We start from the raw sequence: 8,858 nt of genomic DNA, 5'->3' as shown, positions 1-8,858 counted from the left end.
GCTCTGCAGATGGGGCCCAATATAGACTGCATACAATTAGGTTCTTAAACAGGCTGAGATATGCACATTTGAACTACTGACTTAAAGACTTGGTTTACACTGAGGGTTTTGGAAGTGGTCTTTTGTTCTTCACCACAGTGTTGGCCATGTGGCCGTGATTTTTTTTTAATGAAATTATGTTTTAAAAAAGCAGTGAGTCCTGAAAACAACAACTTTCTGCTCAAATTACTAACAATCCCATTCCCAGTTGTCTTGGTTTATTGCATGCACTTATGGTCTGAATCACAAAACAAGTGAGTGTTAGGGAACATTGTGTTTTAATATCCCAGTTAATGTGTTCAGTTGTGTTGCGCAACTTAATTTATTTTCTTCTTTTGTGACTCCACACTACATTTATTAATATTTATATATTTTTTATTGACATGTATTAATATGAAAATTGAATGTTGCCTGATTGCCTAAAGAAGCATGAAAAAACACTCATCATGTAACACACCATAATTGTAGATTTACTGTCAAGGTTGGACCCATACTCCTAAGAAAAATATGAAAAAAAATATATATTAACATGTTGTGTGAAACATGAGTCCTATTAAATGTGGAAACTTAAAACCAGCATTTGATTGATGCATTTCATCAGACGGACGCAATCCATCTCTATTTTATGAGTCACAATCACCCACATGTCATTGCCCCAGAAAACATTTATCTCATTTTAACGCACATGGCAGCTTTTGAAAATGAGTCATAAATATTATAATAGTGTTTGTCTCTGAACGTCACAGAAGACTGGCTGTTAATGGACCAGCATGACCCCTGAGTGTGTGTGTGTGTGTGTGTGTGTGGGTGTGTGTGTGTGTGTGTGTGTGTGTGTTTGTGTGTGCGCAATACAACAAGACCGTCTTTACACCTTAAAATGGAGTATGCTTACAGTGACCTGGACACGCACACACACACACACACACACACACACACACACACCGCATATGCAGGATCAAAGGTAATGATTGTTTCCTGGGATATCAGATTCAAGTAATTCCTTCCCTGGCACAGGTGCTGGACTGTTTTCCAAATTTCAAAAGGTCAAGTGTGTGTTTTTAGAAGCTGATCTCAGGGGAAAGTCCTCTTTTTGGTTAATTAGACAGATCAGACCCTCAAAGGCCATAAGTTGGCTTATTTAAGGCTAAAGAAGTGAAATCTCTCTGGTGACACTTTTAATGAGCAGAGTGTACAATAGAAATCACACAGTGGAAATGGTAATGATGTGCTGTGACAATAGTAATAGCTCAGGCATTAAGGGTAGCACAGAAGCTGTGCACATGGTCCAGCTTTCTTTTATTGTCCCCACCTCATTAAATTCTTAAGTCAGAGACGCAGATTGTTTTGAAAGCAAGGACGCCCAAATTAAACCAGACGACATCCACATACAGTGCGTCTAATTAGGAAAGCATTGATTGACAGGCAAACTGTCTTTGTGAGGCAACATTCCCAGTCATGCAGTTGATGCCACCTTGTGTGTGTGTGTGTGTGTGTGTGTGTGTGTGTGTGTGTGTGTGTGAATAAATAAGAATCAGAAAACGAGCTAAAGAGACAGAGACTGAAAGATGGTGCAATGGGATTTGTCACCCGTCTCTATTCTGGGCTCCTTCCTTCAAATCACGCATCTGGTCATCAGTGTTTGGTTGGCAAAAGCACATCAAGGACACAGTGTTCACCGGCATCAAATGTGAGACAGGCACTCAAGCATTATGAAAGAACCAGACAGCTTAGAAGCACTTTTTTATATATATCTTTTATGGCTCAGGCATAACAGAGGGAAACTATGCTCACCAGAAAATAACAGTATCAGTTTGTTTGTTGCCTAAAGTAAGCCTCCTGGGGTTGAGCAAAAAAAGCCATTTCTTTCCCAACCCATCCCAACTAAAAATAAATAATGTACTGTGATGTTTCTTTTTTATTCTTTTTTTTTTTTTTTTTGACAATAATAATATTTTAGATGCAAAGTTGCTTTGCTCTGCGAACATGGCATCAAGTCTGATCTCCTGGGTCAATTGTATACCATATTTGTGATGATTTTCTTGTGCAATAAGGAATTGTTACTAACATTTTTGGGTTTTACCTCCAAATACAGTGTTTAGATACTCTGACTAAACCTATTTACTTACATGATTGTCTAACAACTCCTGTTTTTTGACCTGTTGGAACTCAGCAGAGAGGTGACATGGATTAACACTTTTTGTTCTTACTGTCCTTTCCAACCTTTAAAAGCCTGGGTGGCAGTGCTTTCTGAGTAATGTATTGTAGTTTAGGAGTCTGGTGAGGGCTTCATGACTGGGTGCAATTGGTCCTCTCTAGAGACTCATCCGGCCTGTTTGTCCCCAGCCCGCGGGGATGAAAGTCGACACCTTCTGCCCACAGCCTTGTGTTTTATATACTGCTCAACATACTTTCCATTCACCATCACCATATAATCACACCATCAAGGACAAGTGGGCAGTAATACATGTCTTCTACATGTTGTCTATATTTAGCTGAGTCTTCTTCTTTGTAATGCCTGTTTCCATCTGTCTGTAACTCCTGCTTATTGGCATATTTTCTACCCCCTTTCTGTCTCACTTTCTCAGTATTTTGCTCCCTCTGCCTTTACTTGTCCGAGGGTTGTTTTGACATTTCCGCTGTTTATATCCTCCACAGGCACAACCATCTGCGGCTGACCCTGACCACACTGCGTTGTCCCCCAGGCATGGACCCATGTTATTATCATCCAGAGCAACATTCGTAGAGTGGAAAAGGATTGTCACGACCACAAATACACCAGTTTCATATTAGGACTGCAGTGCTGCAGAGGGAAGCGCACACAAATCCCTCATCCTGGCTCAGTGCTTGGTCGGTGAAATAAAACAAAGGCAAACGGCGAGCCTGAGCAGGGATGGGGCTGCTGATAAAGATCTGTCAATGGCGCATTTCCACGGGACAGAGGGTTGGAGGGAGGGAGGGAGGGATGAAGGAACAGAGAAAAAGTTTAAGCGACTGTCGAAAGGGGTGCAGCGAGAGGGTCCCAAGTTTTCCAGAGTTGCAGAAAAAGTCCTGCTGGACAAACAAGCATCTCCGATTGAAACTTGTTCCTCTGAAGCAGGTTGCCTAGCAAGGAATTTAGGGAATGGGGCAGATTCCTCTGAAAGGCTGCTACCTTCAGACTACCTTTCCAAGACCACCCCCACCCCCCAAAAAAACATTCCTCCATCAGCCTGTCAGTCTTGCAGAGGTGCAGACAGAGCTGTACTGGCGCAGCCCCATGTTGATGATCCTCAGGATACTGATCTACAAGAACATGAAAAAGCCTTGCATGGAAAGAGACCTTTCATCAGAGCAAATTCCACAATTGCAGTGCCACATGTTGAAATAAAATGTAGAAATCTATGCCATTTAGTGCTGATACTAGAACCGGAGCTGTAAATCAGGTTAGCTGGCCTTCTCCAGCCTCTAACAAGTCTGTAAAAAGTAATGTGTTATACGTAAAGTGTCGCCTAAAAGTGCGGCTGACCTCATTTTGTTAATGTATTTTTTTGTGGCGGAACAAAGCTGTTGATGGTATTTTACTGAAGCAATATGACCCTGCGCTGAATTCCACAGGCACACATTAAATTACAGCCTAGTGCTGCTGAAAGCTGCACGGGATTGCAGTTGAAGATGTACAGCCCCTGTTATGAGGGAAACAGACACTATCCACTGGGTTGGCCCTTTGCAAATGGTTCCCATTGCCAAGTAAAGAGTGGATAATGCTGAAAAGGGATTATACAGCAGGGTAAGAATTTATACAAATAGCTTCCAGGCAACATCTCTCAACCACCGCAGTTCTCAAGCTTGTGTTGAGTTTATAAAGGTGTGAATTTCTTCATCAGTTTCTCCCCTGCAGTTGCAATCATGCAACCACTCGCTGTGGGTATATCTGTACATGAAACATCGTCTGAAGTATCATGTCAATCTTCCCAAGTTCTTTTTAACAAGAGGATAAGGGCTGGGGGAGAGCTCCCTCAGGAGGTATTGGTTGCAGTCTGGGGTGCCAAAAAAGCAGAGTGACGAAGAGCCACCAACAGTGATTCAGAAACTAAACACCAGAGCCAGTGTACTAGTCCTGATTGGACAAGGTCTGAAAACTCAGACAGGGAAAGAGATGGAGCAAATACAGGCACATTAGGAATCCTTACCGAAGACACAGGGGAAGCGGAAGGAAGGAAGACATTATAGAGACAAAAAGAAAGTAGAGACAGAGAGAAAGCAGAGATCCTCTTATGTCCCTTATCTGGGTAACATAAGGAATCTTAATAGTAGTGCAGGTTGTGTGCTCTGCGCTATCTCACAGGCGACAGAAGACCGGCCTGGGGAATGCAGTATGTCTAAAGAAGCTTCAATCCACCCCTGGGGAATTAATAGCGAAGAATTGCAATGTCTGGGATAAGAATGAAAGGCTGAGAGAGGACACAAAGATGGAAGAAAAGCAACGGAAACCAGCAAACATCAGGGTCTGATCCTCTAACAATTTCTGTTTGAGGCATAACATTTAGAGGGGCGTGAAAAATTCAGCAGGGAGGCTCGCCCACACGAACAAAGATCCAGACCAAACTGTCAGAGGAGGGAAGATAATGCGTTGAAATCAGTTTGGTGGCATAGCTCGGTTAACCCTCTCAGTGTTTGTCTTTCCCCCAGCTCCATGGAATTTCTGCCTGAGGCCTACAAACCTTTCTCCGTCAGTGTTCCTTGGACTAGGGAGAGAATTGTGTATGTCAACTAGTGCAATCCCTCAGACCTTCCACCTGCACATTCCCTGCTTAAATTACCCAATTTAAAGCTCCACAAATTGGCCAGAGATCAAAGTCATGCTATGCAGATGCGGAAACACCACCTCTTCCCAGCATTTAATAGAGTTTGGATGGTTGTGTCTAGTTTCGTTTGCAAAACCAGTACTAGCACTGTACTTTTTTGGTAACAGTTATATCTTCATAGATTGGTCATACTTACTTTTAAGGTGTTAAACAATATAAACTACAGGGAGCAGGATTATTGCATATGTAAACCTGCTTTGGGATCCACCTGAGTGGAACATTTTCAAGGATGCAGCTCTTTCATAAAAGACTGTTGTGGAGAAAAGCACAAGTATGATTGCAGATGGCGGATACTCTAGCAGGAAAATATATTAATTTTGAATAACTGCTGAAAGGAGCCTCTCCAATCCAATGTGAACTAAGAAAGTGTTCTTGCATAACCTCAATAGACAGAATATTACTGAGAGGGATAGTTTTACTTTGGGAAATAGATTTATTCACTTTTTTAGTTAGATGGGAAGATTGATTCCACTCTAATGTCTGTATGGTAAATATGAAGCTGGAGCCAGGAGACCGCTAGCTTACTTTAGCTTAGTTTAGCTTGAAGACTGGAAGCAAGGGGCACTGTAAAAGGTAACATAATCCAAACCAACACTTTCAACTACAAAATGATTAATGTGTTATATCTTGTTTCTTTAATCCGTACAAAAGCCTACAAAAAAAACAACAATTTGCAGGTTTTCAGGAGTGGATACATTACAATTTCTTGGCTAGGCTGGTTTATTTAACATAAGGGATTTGATTTCAGTCAAGTGGGGGCAGAGAATAGACGTGTTCTGGTCATGCAAATGTGCTTAACATGTTTAAAGGACTCCTTCCTGCTCTGCCTGTACACCATTATCAGATAATGACAATTCTGGCAAACTCCATTACAGATGCAGGGATGGAGGCCAGCAAATATTATGACCCTACTATAAGCAGTTGGTTACTACTTCTACCCTCAACATTTCCATAATTAGCATGCTGTCAGCAAACAAGCCTTCTCTTGTTTCACTGGCTGTTTGTAGTTATTTTGGGAGAGCTTGAACAAGAGCCAATTAGAGACTACAAAGGCTAAAGTGTAGCTTATCAATTATACTAGCCTGGTATTCACAGGATGCTTGATCAACAATCCAAACTGAATGCCAAGAGCTTATTGTTACTGTCGCAGTTCATGTAGAATCTGTTTCTGCCTTTCTTTGTGGGATTCTACAGAAAGGGAGGATCTGACTGACTGCTATATCTCCCGCTCATGCATTAATTTGTTTGTTTTAGTAATGTGATCCCATTTGTCAATCTGTGACAAGCTGTCCAACAACAAATCGAGTCAACAGACTGAGTAAAGTTGGGCCTTTTGGGGCTCTGGGATGACCAACGGTCCCTAATTGGTCACCAGTGTTTGAGTATGGACAGCAGCCAGGTGACTGGTCAAGAGGTCCAGCTGCTCTGTTGACTGGTCCCGCCTTTGCCTTTAGCCATTAGCCTCTACCCCAGTCACTTGTTTGTTTGTTTTCCTGCCTTTGTTTGGACTAGAGGTTTCCTGTGTAAACACAAATAAACAAGATCCCTTTAGAAAAAGAATCCCCTCCCAAATTGTTTGAATGCACCTCAATGTTGATTTATTTTGTCTCTTTGTGGGAGTAGTATACCAGCAATTACCATATCTCAAATGGAATTACAGGAAAATATGTGTGTGTGTGTGTGTGTGTGTGTGTGTGTGTGTGTGTGTGTGTGTGTGTGTGTGTGTGTGTGTGTGTGTGTGTGTGTGTGTGTGTAATACGTTTCTGGGGCAGACACGGTTTCCATCTGTATCTCTTTATCTCATATATTCCAGTATGCAAATACCCCAGTAGGTTACAGGAAGTCATAACTTGCTCAGAGAAAAAAATTATCTATCTCAGCAAAATTAGTGTACACATAAACTGCAGCTTCATATTCACTCACCCTGGGCCCAAGCAAACATGAAGCGACACATATAAAAAGTAGAGCAAACATGAAAGGCTGAGTAAGTCGCTTGATTAAGACCACACTAACACTCAAGCAGATATCCTCACTCAGCCTGGCAACCGTGTTATAACTACATTACTGTTTGTACCTTGAGGTGTTCAATAGAGACTTGTATCTCTTAGACAGCCCCACTGCTGTGATTTCAGGCTAAATATCAAATAACTCTAGTGGTAAAACTTATGATCTTGAATGTATGCCAGTGTTTACCACTCAACCAGATGCATTTACACTTCCTGAGTATAAAATATAGATGCAGATGGGATCCACTAAAGCTGAATGCAGAATTCCCACAAGCTTGTAAAACTGGGTCTCCAAGCCAGTGGCCTGACTTTGAGAAATGCTCCATTACTACATTACTGCGTTTCTGCACAGCTGAAAACACATAGGTTCACAATAGGAATCTTCTTTTAATAATTAATGAAAGAGAACTTCCATTGAAGGGCAGATGTTCTGCAAGACAGAGACAGAAGAGTGCAAAGAAAGGAAAAGTGTAAAGTCATCACGCCCTTATATGGGTCTAATTATGACTTATAAAGGTAAAAAATTAAAGCAGATTTGTTGGTGAGCTCCTGTTTTAGCGGTTTATAGTGCCTTATGCTCCTAATCTTGTTAGAGGGACTGACAATTTAACCAACACATTCACCGCTGCTCAGTCACACAGCACGACAAATACAAAACAGCTGTGACGGGGAAAAAATATATCGGTTTGTTGACCAAGTGATGCCCTGATGCTCAGCAATTCACCAGGATTCCATTTGATACACAGCAATCAAGTCCTATGTTATTAAAAACAATTAAAGTCGCATGCCACATTAGAGAGACATGCACTGGAAAGTATGTTGAGCATCTTTATGGTCATGTAAGTGATGCTCAGTCACTCAGTCTTTTCGAATGCCACCATTAATCTCTCATTAGATAAGCTGGAGAAAGGCTCTTAAAAGAGGCAAGAGAAGTGATTGAGAGGGGTTTTAAGATTCAGGTATAGCCAGTCAAACATTCTGGTCAAAGGCAAAAGGGCTCTTCGAAATAATCAATGGTCTGAAATGGTATCTACCTCCTTCAGTGCTGTGCTACAGGAACCTTACATACACATCCCATTTGTTTATAAAATGTGCTGTAACTTATACTTCCTTTCCTCAAGATAATGTTAGCAGGGCTGCATGTTCTGCCTATTCTATCTGAGTGTAGTTTTGAAATGAACTGAAGCAGTAAAATATACAGTGGAATTACGTCACATCTCTGAGCACATCTAAAACTTGTGCTAAAACGGGACACATCCCAAATAATGACAAAAACAAAAATATTTTAAAATAAGTTTAATGTACTGATTACTGGGCCTATATGAGGTGAAGTTAAATAGGGCACTACTCCTGTGATACCTCATTTAGATTAGCTTGGATTCTATGAATTATCTTCATAGCGCCGATAAAGAAGATACACCACGAGCAGTTGCAGTGAAGTGTGATACCATAGTAGCTTATATCCATCTGGTCCACATAAGATCTGGCACTGCAATGTGTTCCATTGCTTAATGCCAAGGCTGTGTAGAGAATGACTGACAGGTTTGAGCTTGCTAAACCTGTTCTTACTTAAGATGCATTCACCCAGTCATATCTATGTGACTGTCACTGGGTGGTAACCCAGGTCAGCTGAAGATGTAGTGTCTGTACCGGCAAGCGAGAGACATAAAGGTCAAAGGGCACATTTATGTTTCAGGTTTCAGCCGACACTTTCAGATCCTGATTTCAAGTACAACAAATGATCCAGATTTGGTTGAGTTGTTTTTGGGGTGCAGAGTCACTCTTGATGTCATGGAAAGGCTTTATCTGGGCCAGAGAGCTCTTTAAAACTCCAAAAATCTTATCTTAGTGGCGTTTAGGTTGTCAGCACATGAGCTCATTGGGCTGTAATGATGCCATAAAATTAGCAAAAACAGTGGGCTGCTTCTGCAAGCAAAAGGAGGAAAGACCCTTTAAATGGAACACAAAC

This window comes from Dicentrarchus labrax, unplaced genomic scaffold, assembly GCF_905237075.1.
Source record: "Dicentrarchus labrax unplaced genomic scaffold, dlabrax2021, whole genome shotgun sequence".
Lineage (NCBI taxonomy): Eukaryota > Metazoa > Chordata > Actinopteri > Moronidae > Dicentrarchus > Dicentrarchus labrax.
This window is presented reverse-complemented; position numbering follows the sequence as displayed.